The sequence below is a fragment of the Lissotriton helveticus genome, chromosome 9, assembly GCF_964261635.1.
Source record: "Lissotriton helveticus chromosome 9, aLisHel1.1, whole genome shotgun sequence".
Lineage (NCBI taxonomy): Eukaryota > Metazoa > Chordata > Amphibia > Caudata > Salamandridae > Lissotriton > Lissotriton helveticus.
Window position 1 is genome coordinate 582,635,573 of NC_136070.1, and position 14,371 is coordinate 582,649,943.

The following is a 14,371-nucleotide window of genomic DNA, read 5'->3' on the forward strand; positions in this document are numbered from 1 at the left end:
TTACCCCACTGCTTTTCACAGTGGAAAAAAAGGAAAAATAAAATGATAATAACTCTAAGTTATTCTTATTTTATTTGTCCTGCTGCGGCGTCTCGACGGGGCAGGGCGGATCTGCTCTGCTCTGCTCTCAGAGCAGTGGGAGGAGTGGTGGGCACTATGTAAGTGTGCATGAATGTTTGACCGGCCCTCTAGGGCCGGCCAAACATTCATGCACACTTTGCATGTTCTCCATGCAGGCTGCATTACAGCCTGTGTGGAGAACATGCCCAGGCCCCCATTCCATGGCTGAGCTCCGAACCACGGCACTCAGACCAATCACAACACTGCATTGCAGAGTTGTGATTGGCTCTGGGGCGCCTAGGAGCCCGGGTGCTTCCTGTTTCCACAGAAGAAGCCAGGAATAGGCGGAGAGAGGACAGAGGAGAGGCGGTGGCCGGCGGGCAGGTTAGTGATTTTTTGGGGGGATTTTTTTAACCCTCCTCTCCATCTACCCCCCTCCCCGCACCACTACTACTTCCTGGGAGCAGCCTCTACTGTATTTAGTGTCAAGTATATTCAATTCACCTGCTCCCTCAAACAAGGAAGTAATGGCATAATTCCTAGTAATATGTGTGTTCTATTCCAAATGCATTAAAACATTTGCAGAAAAAGTGATGAGCAAGAGCAGGATTGTGAAGGAAGGGGTTGATTTTGCATGGGATACTGCATGTGAAAGATGTATGAGAGAACTAAAGTGTGAGCTACAATCAGCACCTTCTCGTTCAATGAGAAATTACATTCCATTGTGGCCATTGATGCCAGCTAATAAACGTACAAGCAGTCCTTAAACAAAACGCCGATACTGAGTATTGTACCATTGCTTTTAATTCTCAGACGCTGAGGGACCAGAGATGAGATATTCATTCACAGGGCGAGAATTATTAGACTGTGTGTGGGCAGAATAAATTATAACGTTTTTTATGGAGAACAGAGTTCTCAATATGCACTGACCAGAAGCACTTAGTAAGTATTTTACACAGAGTACTGGCAAAGTCTCACGAGCGTCGCTAAACTAGCATGCAAGCTACAGGACTACAAATATAAATCAGAACATATTTCAGGCCTTTTAAAGGTACTAGCAGATTTCCGACCCGAGCACTATGTGAGGTGAAATTGGATGAGACTGGATGAAATTATAAAGATGATGATTTAACTAAGGCAGAGTTGTCTGAGAATGATGATGCAGGAGAAAAGTTACAAAGAGAGAATGGGAAGACGAAATGGAAGCTGATAATGAGCGGAGTAGAGTTAAAAAGCATATTATTAGAGAGTGGCTACTGGAGAGAGTGCTGGATAAGAGCTTACAGCATTTCTATAAGGTAAAGGAAGAACTTATCATTGAAGATAACAGCATTATGCAAAGTGATGCTTTAGTGGTGCCTGGTTCCTTGAGATAGAAACTGATTGCCTTTGCCGATCGAGGGTTACGTGTGAATCACAGGGATGAAGAAAACCTTACATTTTAATTACTTGTGGCGGTCTATGAAAATGTTGACATTATGTTTAGTCATGGTGTTGTATGTCAAAGAGCAGACAAAGTTATGAAAGTGAGGTGGTACCCAAAACTACATTCTAACTTTGCGAGGCCAATGAGTTCCCTATCTTTGAACATGCATTCTGCCATTGTATTAATTGAGCATTACAGTAATTTGATAACCATTCAGAGGCTTAATACGATGTCGGCCACCGTTGCGGATTGGAAACCGCCTGAACTTAGGTTGGCGGTTCTGACCGCAGTATTTGGATGCGACTGCCCAGTCCGAAACATCCATTTTTCATGAAAGCTTGTGCGGCATGCGGAAAAGGCTCATAGCATAAGCTTCCCTTGAAAAATTGATGTTTTCAAAGATCCCTGCACCTCACAGTGTCTGCCACACTGTGCAGGGATACCCCAGATCAGAGGGCCAGGAGGGAAGGTCGCTTTCCAACAGCCTTTCCATTTCGGAAAGGCCAACATGGAATGGCTGTCGGAAACCAACATCATTATCCCAGTGGCGGACCTGCCGTCATTAAGGGATTATGAAGGGTTTCCAAGGCACAGATGAGCTCCTTCAGCCCGTCGGAGAGCGCTGGATGGTCCTTCCACCTGCTGCCTCCGACCGCACGCATTGTAATGCATCAGTCAGACCGTAGCAGCAGATGGCAGTCGGAAAGCAACCAACAAGCCTTCGGTTACGGTGTGACTGCCATCGCAATCGACTACTCAATGTGTTAACTAGGTCCTTCAATAGGTTTCTTCTGCACAAGGTTTTTCCAGTTTATTAGTTACCAATCAATAAGTTTAGTTCTAGTCTACTGATCTGACAAAGTTTCTAAAAATGAATGGCATTTGGTATATGAGAATATGAGAGAGCTAATCGGATGATAAAAGAAAGTATCCATAGGCTCAAAAATGTTGTGTACATATATGAGCAGCCTTATGAACCAGATTTTGGCCCTAAAAGACGGCTCCAAACAGTATCACAGATAAATTATCATTTGAGTTTCTGAGGGGGAGGTTAGCCATAACAAAGCTTCAATCTTACTGGTCACTGGTCTGGAACAGGAGGGATAAAAAGGTCAAGGGAAGAAAAAAGTTGGTGCTACGTAGGACAGTGTCCAAAAAACAGTTAAAAAAGACTCAAAACTATGACAAGAGGAATGCAGTTAAAAATTGGTTGTACATGAGGGTAGTCAATTTCGAATCAGGTTTACTGAAAGGAAAGCTAGTGTTGGGAGATAGAATGGATGACTTCAGGTGGTTTAAGTGAAGATCACAGATCTATTGCTAGATAATGGTCATCGGTTAATTGGATAATGTGTAGTTCTGGTGAAAATCAAGGCCAAGGGGGTCCATGTACCATGCTGTGGTATAGATTCTTCAACACAAAGCGAACAAAGTTGAAATGTTCCTCATTTACGGTGTGATTACTACAGAGAGATAGAGCCAAACATGTAGCTATACCAGGGCTTTATGTGGGCCAGGTCCTGCCAGTGCTCAGCACCGGCAGTTCTAAAAAGCAGGTGCCAAAACGGGTCCCTATCGGGCTCTTCGTTTTTGCCATCACCCCAGGTGACATTTTTTTTTAACTCTGCAGCAGTACCACCCTTTACTGTCTTTGATGTAAATTCAAAAAGCCTGGTTATAGTTCTTTCAGTCTCATCATTTAAGAATTGAAGCATTTTCAATATTATATACAACGAACCCATAGTTGTTGCTTTATTATCTTATGCAACTTACGGCCATTGACAAAGCCAATAGTCCTGGCTTGTTGTAGATGTAATGTTACTTGTATTATATCTGGTTGCAATGAAAGAAGCAGCAAAATACCAGTCAGAGAGGACACATTGCTAAGCACAGATTTTTAGCTTAAGTATTTTTGAGCCTCGCCCTTATTTTAACCGGTACCGCTCCTTTGAGGGACACCCCCCTCACCCCAATTTTTTCATCCCACTTAAAGCCCTGAGCTATACCACATCAGTTTTGCTGATATCAACACCATTCGGAACACGCTTCAACTGATTTTCTTCAGGCTTAAAAGTGGCCAGCGTTTACCGGGTGTATTTTCTGTCACAGCTGGTGTTTTCTTTCCTGGAGAGTTGGGAAAACATAAAAGGGAAAAAAACGTTTACAATAAATGAGCATTCTTATTATTATGGATCTTCGGCTTTTTCGGCGGCACAACAGCACGCGGGGCTGCTTGAAAGGGAGCCGCAGATTCGCCGCTGACAGGCAGGTTTGTTTCCCGGGATAGCTGCGGCTTGTTGTGCGTCTGAGAGGTGGTAAACATTCTCGCGGTGCCCCGTGTAGCCTGGGAATTGTGCTGAGTGCGGAGGGGACACGACACCTCTTTGGAGATGCCGAGAGCTAATGTGCGTCGCAGGTTTGAAGGGAAATGAATGGGGCTTTCAGCGCGAGGCCGGTCTCCAGACGACTGCGCGCGCGCTTATTAAAGACAGCTGCGGTGCCCTGCCTTGCCCCGGTGTCTTCTGGGTAGGAAAAGAGATAAACAGACATTCAGCACCTTGTACGCTTTCAGCGCCATGAGGGTATAAAAGGCGGCGGCAATTCATCAGCACGAGAGAGTGCTCCCAGTCGTGTGTGTTTGCAGAAAACTTTCCTCACCCTCGAGATATCCGTGAAACTGGGCCAGGAAGATGTCAGCCACAGAACTCAGCAGGGTGCAAGCGCACGGGTCAACATTCCTTTTCACTGCGCCAGTCTGAATCTCTAGGGAAATGCGGCTCATTACACATCGGATAGCGCTAGTGGGGGATTTCTACTTTGGTGTGTTACATCGTTTAATGGTGGAGGAAGTTACAGGAAGCCTTTCTTGTCTGTGCTCTTCAAAAATAGTTTCAACGGCTATGTAAAATTAGTCCATTGTAAAGTTAGCCTGGTGAACCTCTTCTATGCAAACCTGTGCTTCATCATTTCATCAGGATTCAATTGTTCGCAGCAAAAGCTGCTAAAGAAAGAGTCCGAATGTAGTCTTTCTCCTATCTTCCAACAGGTAGTTCTGGGGCTGCTGGCAGCGCGCCAGTATGCACCCTGTACTGCAGTCCAGCGTAGTAAGTAATTCAGAGGGTCTATCTAGCCCTTTTCAAGATGGTACCGCCAATGCTGAGGTTCACCAAAACTCTCCCATTCTTATTTGCTTTGTCCACATTCGCCCCACCTTAGTATTGTTGCCTGACTCTTCACATGCTCAACCATGCTTCTACCTGAGATCCCCAACCACTCCACACTACTGCAACCTGCAAACTCCCAGTCAGTCAACCAACCATCCATCCAGCTATTCAATCACACATAATTTAGACATCCAGTTAGTCATCCCTTAGTCCGTCCATCCCCCCACCTCCACACAGTACTACATCCTCTTCAACTTTCGCACATTTTAGCCATCCATCCATCATCCTATCCAACCAGCCATCCCTTCACTTTACCACACCATTTCAGCCAATCAGCCAGCAATCCAGCAAACCACCAGTCCGCTTTCACATCTGAAAGTGGCCAGCTCCAGGACAATTTCAAAAACACTTCTGCCATCCACAGTTTTACACTTTACTCATCCGCCCTCCCATCAGTTACTTACTCACATTTCCATCCATCATTTAACTCATCAATATACTCACACACCCGTATATCCCACCACTTAGTAGTACATTAATTCTCCTTCCATGCAATCACCCACTCATTCAACCATCTGTCTATTCACACTGAAGTTAGCCTCAGCAAAGGCACAGAAAATGACAAAAGTGGACTCCAAACTTTTACATAATAACACTTGGCCTGCAGAACATGAGATAGTATGTGAAAGGTAGGCCCTAGAACTAAACACCATACACCTGCTGTGGCACCCAGACTGGTTATAATGCATCTGACGTGCACCCTTAACAAAACCAAACACTCCTAAAAATACCTTCAGAACTGGACACGATATGTCATAGGTGGGGTCCATAACCCAAAACAACATACAAGAGGTCGATTCTAGAACTACACCAGATGTGGTATAAAAAAGGTAGCAGCAAATATTTAGATGAGGCATTTAGAACGGACACAACCTTTCTTTAGCATCATGGATAGAACATTGGGACTGGCATGTTAATCAGAATGCTCCCTTTGTAGGTAACAGCTAACATTATGGACCCACAAAGGGAGCAGTCTGTGCTGCCAGCTTCCTGTCTCTTTTGTGTTGTGGACCCCCGCCCCAGAACCCACCTGCAATTCTTTCAATAGCCTGAAGTCAAGCGTTAGGGAAAACGTGGAGTTTAGAGGGAGCAGCAGCGGACTCTCACCTGAAGTGTAGGATGGAAAAAACTTCTCCAGTTTCCAGTGTTGGCCGTCTCCCTTTTCCCCTGAAGCAGCCGTTTGTGACATGGGACCCCCTTCTCTTGCTTTGCTCAGGGCAAAAGCTGAAGCATCCAAAAAAAAGTAGAAGAATGTAAACAAACTGACTTACAGTTTTTTGTCTCCAGTGCATTTGGCCTTACACTCTACCCCAGCAAAGCAAGGGGAGAAGCCCAGACAGCCAGGTTTGAGACAGCTGCTTCAGAGGTGGTGTCAAAAGGAGTACCACGGGAGAATGAAGTAATTGTTAGGTCCAGGGCTTTAAGTGGGCCGGGTCTCGCCAGTGCTGAGCACCAGCAGTTTTTTAAAGGGGGCCTCGAAACGGGTCTCTATCGGGCTCTGTTTTGTGCTCTGGCACAGGCGGTCCGTTTTTTTCCGATCTTCAGTGACAGCAGGCACATCATATGCGCTGCTCCCACTGCTCACTTCTTACCAGTGGAGAAGTTACGGCATGACATCATGCCAGGTGAGCGTTATAGGGTAAGGGAAATCCTTTCAAGAGAGTCATTTTTTCTGTGGATTTCCCTTCTCTTTTTGAAACTAAGGAGCAGCAACATTTTCGTGGTGTCACCAGGGCTTTAAGTGGAAGCTTTATCAATATTATATACAAGCCATATTTGCAGCTTGGATTTGTTTGAGACAGTACAATCTTATTGATCAATAGAACAAAACTCTTGTTATTATAATTTATGCTTCTTTTCACTTGTTGAAATTGATGTTTATTGATTGTGGCTTCTAGGCGGTGGGGTCACGAAAAGTAGAGTATACCGAAAATGTAGATATATAATCCACTAGTGCGCCAGTGAAGCCCACACTGCTGGTACTTATATGTCTCTTCTTTAGGAATCAATGCTTGTGCTTGACAGGTCATAGTTGTGGTTGGTACAGTACCCCCTGTTATATCTCTCGCCTTCGTGCTCCCGTCTCCAAATGCCACGGGAAAAGCGCCTCGATACTGGATTTGTTTGTGACAGTACAATCTTATTGATCAATAGAACAAAACTCTTGTTATTATAATTTATGCTCCTTTTCACTTGTTGAAATTGATGTTTATTGATTGTGGCTTCTAGGCGGTAGGGTCACGAAAAGTCGAGTATACCGGAAATGTAGATATATAATCCACTAGTGCGCCAGTAAAGCCCACACTGCTGGTGCTTATATGTCTCTTCTTTAGGAATCAATGCTTGTGCCTGACAGGTACAAATTACCTTAGATGCGTTAAAAATCATGACGCAGGAGAGATGAGGCATCAAAGAGGCAGGTGATGGGTCAGTTAATTACTGCTATGCAGGTTGGTGGCACGTTCGCACTTGGGGGAAGTGCGTTGCACAGAGGAGGTGATGTGTCACTGTAGGCAGTGATGCGTCAGTTCCTTAAGGCAGTACAGAGTCGTTGAGCCACTAACACCTGGTAACGATGTGTGCCGCAGGGGATGTGATGCGTCCTTTGCAGGCACGGTACCACGGTTCCTTACTGCGGTGCTGTGTCATTGATGAAGTCGGTGCCCAGAGATGATGCGTTTGTGATGCGTCGAAAGTCAATTTGCGCTGTATCGATACCACAGCAGTGAAGCAGATGCTGCATCGGAGCGGTGCGATACAGACTTCGATGCCGTGATCGAGACTCACGCAGAAGTTGGTCTTCGTAAGAGCTGCGGCAATATGTCGGAACCTGCCTTGAAAGCTTGGTTGTTGCGTCGAGCGGGGACTACGCTTCGGTGCTGACAGCGGCAAAACGTCAAGTTTTGCAATGATGCGCCGGTACTGGATGATGCCGGGAGGTGATCCATTGATTTCTCTCCTTGTTGCACCAGAACTCACTTCCAAGAGACCAGGAACTGGATTTGGCACCACTTGGCAAGGCAGGGCTCTCAGCAGAGGAGCCAAGGTGCTGGCAGGTAAAGTCTTTGATGGCCCTGAGACTTAACAGGAAGAAAGCTCAGATCAACCCCTTGGAGAACCTCAGAAAGCAAGGAGTAGAAAGCAACGTACAGTCCTTTCACGCCCAGGACAGAAGCAGCAGGCCAGTAAAGCAAAGCAAGCAGCAAAGTGTCAGTCCCTCCTGAAGCAACACAGCTCTTCTTCCTGGCAGAATGTCCTCAATCCAGAAAGTTATGAGTATATGGTTTCAGAGGCCCAGCACTTATACCAATTTCAGCCTTTGAAGTAAGCAAACTTCAAAGCAAAGTCTTTGTAGTGCAATAGACCCTGCCTTTCCTGGCCCTGGCTCCAGACACACTATGGAGGTGGGGGTGGAGACTGCTTTTTGAGGGGCGAGGCACTGCCATATTCAGTTGCAAGTGTCAACTCCTCCCGCCACTATAGCTGAGGAAGATCATTCAGCCTGGTGATTGGCCATCAGGATATGCAGGGCACACCTGAGTGCCCTTTCTGTGAATGTCAAGGGGGAATGCACAAGAGCCCAACTACCATCCTGACCCAGACATGTATTCTGAGACTGGCAGAGGCATAGAATGGTTAAAGTAAGAAAATGGCAACTTTCTAAAAGTGGCATCTTCAGACCTGCTGCTTCAAAACAAACATCACTAAAAGATATAGTTTTGAATTGTGAGCCCAGAGATGCCAAACTCCAATTTTCTATCAGCTCCCAATTGGAAGATACACTTGCAAGATGTTTCAAGGCAGCTCCAACGCTAACCTATCGGAGAGATATGCCTTGCTGTAGTGAAAAAAGGAATTAGCAGTATTTCACTACCAGGACATGTAAAAACACAACAGTACATGTCCTACCTTTTAAGTACACTGCACCCTGCTCATGGGGCTGCTTAGGGTCTACCGTAAAGGTGCCTTACATGTAATAAAAGGGAAGGTTTGTGCTTTGCAAGTGGGTGCACTTGCCAGGTCGAAATGGCAGTTTAAAACTGCACCCAGATACATTGCAGTGGGAGGCCTGAGACATGTTTACAGAGCTACTCATGCGAGTGGCACAATCAGTGCTGCAGGCCCACTAGTAGTATTTCATTTACAGGCCCTGGGCACTCACCGTACACTGCACTAGGGGCTTACTAGTAAATCAAATATGCCAATTATTACATTTTAAACAGGGAACAATTGCACATTAGCACTGGTCAGCAGTGGTATCATGCTTGCAGTCCTACAGCCAGCAAAAAAGAAATCCAGCACTCAATTAATAAACAGGAGGTCAAAGGCAAAAAGAAATGTGAAACCACGCTAAAAGATTCCAGGTCTAACACCATTTTAAAGCCGTGTTTACAGTATCCTTCCACAAAATCGTTTTCTGTAATAAACAGGCCTTTAAAACTTGTTATATTGTCACATTTGCTGGGCATTCAAAGACAGAAGTCAAATGTCAAGCTGTGTTTTTGTGGGAGCCTGGTGTTTATTTTGCTTCCGGCTAACTTCAAAGTGTGAGCGTTTATATAAAAGAAGAATTCAGCGTACTTTCTCCATGGAGCCTGCTTATGCCCTTTTTTATTTTATTTTAGACATAGCTATCTCAAAAGGTATCTCTTTCTTCAGCTGCGCAAAACATATCATGTTTTTTGCAAAATTCATCTTCCTTTGTGAGTTCATTCAATCTGTGAGACTGCCTATTTATGAACAAAGTACAAAACCGCATTTCAGTGTCAGCTTAACATATGGTGATCTTGGACAATTTACATTGTTTTTGGCCCATTCACTGTCAAGCACAGGATAAGATATTTTCACAGGAAGGAGCCAGCCATATTGTAACACAATTTAACCCCTTTACTGCCAGGCCTCCCCCGAGCTAAGATTTTTTTGAGCTATTTGGGGTGGTTTGAACTTTGGCATCCATAACTTTTTTTCCACGTTGGGTATACACAACAAATTTGTGTCCTTTTTTCCAACATCCTGCGGATTCTAAAGGTATCCAGGGTTTGTGGATTCCCCTGGAGGGGCCTGAAAAATTAGCCAAAATACAGCACAATGTTGTTTCTTAGGGAGAAATGGGAAAAAAAGTTCTGCAGAAGAAAGTGTCTTTTTTTTCCTGCAAATGGCATCAACGAAGGGTTTGTGGTGCTAAAATTACCATCTTCCCAGCTTTCAGGAACAGGCAGACTTGAATCAGTAAACAATATTTTTCAACACAGTTTTAGCATTTTACTGGGACGCAGCTAATTTTTCCTATTTTTAGTGCTTTCAACTTCATTCCTGTTAGTGGTAAAAATGAGTGTGAAACCAATGGTGGATCCGGGAAAGCTAAACATTTCTGAAAAGCAGACAACATTCTAAATTGAACACAGGATCATTTGTTTAGACTCTTCAAAGTTTTCCTATAAAAATAAGTTGAAATAAAAAAAAATATTAAAATGGAGTTGACAAAAATAGCCATTTGTGTCTACGTTTTCATCTGTAACTTCTTTGAACTGTGGCAGATTTTTTAAAGCAATATACTGTTATGTCCGCTGATACATTTTGGTTGCAGGGCTATATAGGTGTTGTAGGTTCTCTAAGAAGCTGAGGTACAAAAATCCAATAACTGATTTACACCTGGCAATCGTTTTTAATTTTGTACTGGGTATATTGCAATTCATTGGGTAAAATATAAAGAGAGAAAAATAGGTATTAAGGAATCCTATGTATTTCCAAAATAGGCAAAATATATGGAGTTTACACGCAGTGGTTAATTGCACATCTTTGAATTGGTGGGTACCCATACTAGCATGTTCTAACACTGTCTTATATTTGGAAGGTGCAAATGCAGAGAAAGCCAATTGGTAATGACACTTGTTCTACTATTTTGTGTTCCTCTAAGTCTTATGATAAAAATGGTACCTCACTTATGTGGTTAGGCCCAGTGCTAATGTCAGGACACAACCCAAAATGGAACTTGGATGCATCGCATTTTTCCACCGAAACCTGAGCCTTTTTTTCCAATGTGGGTAGCTCTAGACTTTGGACCCTACCTCAGTCGGCACCTATGGAAACTTAGCCAACCTGTACATTTTTTTAAACTAGGCACCTAGGGGTATCCAAGGTGTGCTGCCTTACCTGCTCTCACCACATTGTTTTACTCATATTGCCCTGCAAACCTCAAACTTTGACTAAAAAAACATTTTTCTCACATTTCTGTGATGGAAAGTCTTGGAATCTGTGGGGAACCACTGACCTCCATCCACCTGGCTTCCCCCAGGTCTCACAATAAAAAAATGGTACCTCACTTTTGTGCAGGCCTAGTATTCCCACAACTTTCCCACACAGAAATTAAAGGAGAATGTGATTTTTTTAAATCTAAATATGAGGTTTGCAGGGGATTCTGTGTAAGAAAATGTTGGGGATCCATGCAAGCCACACCTTCCTGGACTCCTCCGGGTGTCTAGTCTTCAGAAATGTCTGGGTTTGGAAGGTTTCACTAGTTGGCCGCCGAGCCCAGAACAAAAAACGCTGGTGCCCCCTTGCAAAATCAGGTCATTTTGCGATAGGTAATTTTGATGTGTCCACAATATGTATTGGGCACTTCACTGTCGCAGGTCCGTCCACACAACTAAGGAAGCATTTTTATCAGGAGACCTGGGGAAATCCTGGGTGGTAGGAAATGTGTGGTTTCCTTCTGATACTTGAAAAATATGGCACAGAAATACAAGGAAAATTTGTGATTTTATTCACATTTTGAGGTTTGCAGACCAGTGTGGGTATGAAAACTTGATGGGATCCATGGGAGGTACACCACCCTGTACTCCTCTGGGTGTCTAGTTTAGGAAAATATCTAGAGGTGGTAAATGTTCTCTACAGACAATGTACACCCAGGCAGAGAAAGACGAAAATACAAATAATACTTAATCTATTCCTTAAGTACACACACTTACTGGTTGGATTTGGCATGAGGATGAGTGAAATGTAAAAAATTTACATTTTATTAACAAGAGATGTTTCCAAAATGAAATACACTGTTAACAATTGAAAGGTAAAAAAACTGAAGCAATGACTCCGCTTGTGAGCTGTAAAGCCGTGTCAAGCAGTCACAAATGTGGTTACCTTACAGGTACTAGGGCTGTGATTTGAATGGTGCAGCAGGTGTAGTGGCACAAGGGCCAAATGTTTAGGAAACCCACTGAACACCGATTATTGCTATGTTTTTCTACTAAACAAGCAGTCACAGGTGCAGTTACCTTGCAGGCACTAAGGTCATGATTTGAATGGTGCAGCAGGTGCAGTGAAAAGGTATAGGAAACCCAGTAAACACAGATAATTGCTATATTTTACTACTAAACAAGTATTCACAAGTGAAATTACCTTGCACATGCTATGGCAATAATTTGAATGGAGCAGCAGGTGCAGTGGCACAGGGGCCAACATGTCTAGGAAACGCCCTGAACACTGATTACTATATTTTACTACTAAACAAAAAGTCACAAGTGCAATTATGTTGCAGGCACTAGGGTCATGATTTGAATGATGCAGCAGGGGCACAGGGGCCAAAAGCTCTAGGAAACCCACTGTACACTGAGTATTGCTATACTTTACTACTAAACAAGCAGTCACAAGTGCAATTACGTTGTAAGCAGCACTAGGGCAATGATTTGAATGATGCGGCAAGAGCAGTGGCACAGGTCCCGAAAGCTCTAGGAAGTCCACTGAACACCGAATAGTCCGACATTACTACTAAACGAGCAGTCCCATGTGCAATTACCTTGCAGGCACTAGGATCATGATTTTAATGGTGCAGCAGGTGCAGTGGCACAGGAGCCAAAAGGTCTAGAAAATCCCACTGAATACCGATTATTGCTATATTTTGCTACTAAAAAGCAGTCGGGAGTGCTTTTTTGTTTCTTCTGTACCCATTGCACTCAAAGTAACATATAGCCTAATGCTTCACTGTAATAAAAGCTGTAACCTATTGGACTTTTCTGTCTACCTACAACTTATGTTACATTCAGCACATTTATATGGCACATTTTCACAGTTTTTTACTTTGATTTTGCCTCGGAAGGGCACCCAGACCGTTTCCTTTGGCTGATGGCGTGCAAGGACAGGAGAGGGACAGGGGGGAAATTTCACAATGTTTGTGACTGTTTTTCGGAAAGGAAACATCACACATGGAGTCGGGCAAGTCTCCCGCGAGCCATGCGGGTGGAAAGACGCTGCTTTTCAGGTATCGCCCGGTGAAGAGTTGGCTAATAAAACAGCAAAGTGTTGGAAATCGGCTGGCAGGATTTGGTGTGTACGGTGAATACGATCGGAAGTACAACGCGTGGTAATACAGCGAGTGAATATCCCCTTCAAAGGAACTTATAATTAAGGCTCTCAGTTTTCCAGTTTTTACTGATTTTTACAGATAAAAATAGAAATGGCAAAAAAATAAATACCATAAAAACTTATAATGAAATAAGGGGATTAAATGTACCAGGCAATTGCGGGGATTTGCAGGGCATAATGGTGCACTGCAGTTCTGTTTTTTAAGGTGTGGCTTGTGGCTAATTATGCTAATTGTTTACTAGCCTTGTTTCGAAAGATATGTTGAATGGCTATTTAGCCAGATGCTATATATAACTGCTGGTACTGGCAGCTGCCGTTCCAGAGCATTTTACATTCCGGTTCATTCTTGTTTGACTTTGTTTTCATCGTGCTATTATTATTAGAGCACATTCAGTCATTTGGCAGTTGTTGAATGTCTTTGAAGGTTCGGTGAGTGCCTTGGTAAACAGTGCAAGAAGGAAGTGCTAGTTTTAAATAATCAAAAGGGGCGTTTCTATTACTGGGGAAAACGCTAACTTGTTGTTGCAAAAGGCAGGAATGTTTTAATGATCAGGTAGCAAAACAAGCCTTATTTATAGACCAGTAGCAAGAAAGAGTCTTCCCCTCAGAATTGCCAGAGGAATGCATGACTGTCGACTTCCTGCCATGCGGATGAGGAAGGGTTTACAAAACAAAGAGGGGTTCTTGCCTTTTTTCAAAAGATTTTTGCAGATTTATATAGCGTGAACTCGACCCAAAGGTATTGGAGCGCTTTACATGAGCACCAGTTACGTTACACAAGGACACATTCATTTTTTTTGGTAGGCACTGGGAGATTAAGTGATTTGCTCAGAATCACAGGATTTGGACGTGACCAGAGGCTCGAACCTTGGTTTCTCATCTCCAAAGTCGGCAGTCTAGTCGTCAGACCACACAAACAGCACAATGAACGGTAAACTTCGTTTATAACACGGTGTTTACACCGCACGACCTTTACCACGCTGCCATTACAACGCAAGTCGTTACTATGACTTGCGCTGGATGGCGCTGTTGGTTAAGGAATATTGTAATTTTATATTCCAACACCTTCCCTACTGTTACGTGGACTGGTGTTGGAATATAAAATTGTAATAATCCTCAATCCGCGCCCTCCAACGCAAATCGTTGTAACGACTTGCGTTGTAAAATCCGCAATGTAAAGTACCGCGATCAAAATGATCGCGTTGTACTATCATACATCCCAATGAACAAAAGTAAGGTGTCAGTGTGGGGTTGGTTGTAGAAAGTTAGTCTATCCCATGAGTGAGGAACGTTGACACTGATG

General features: G+C 43.7%; 1 protein-coding gene across 1 annotated transcript in view; it reads right to left on the minus strand.

The window, feature by feature from the left end:
* Positions 1-14,371, minus strand: part of LOC144783220 (ADP-ribose glycohydrolase MACROD1-like) — a 1,309,783-nt gene that overhangs the window by 951,633 nt on the left and 343,779 nt on the right. The gene's annotated exons all lie outside the window — the stretch shown is intronic.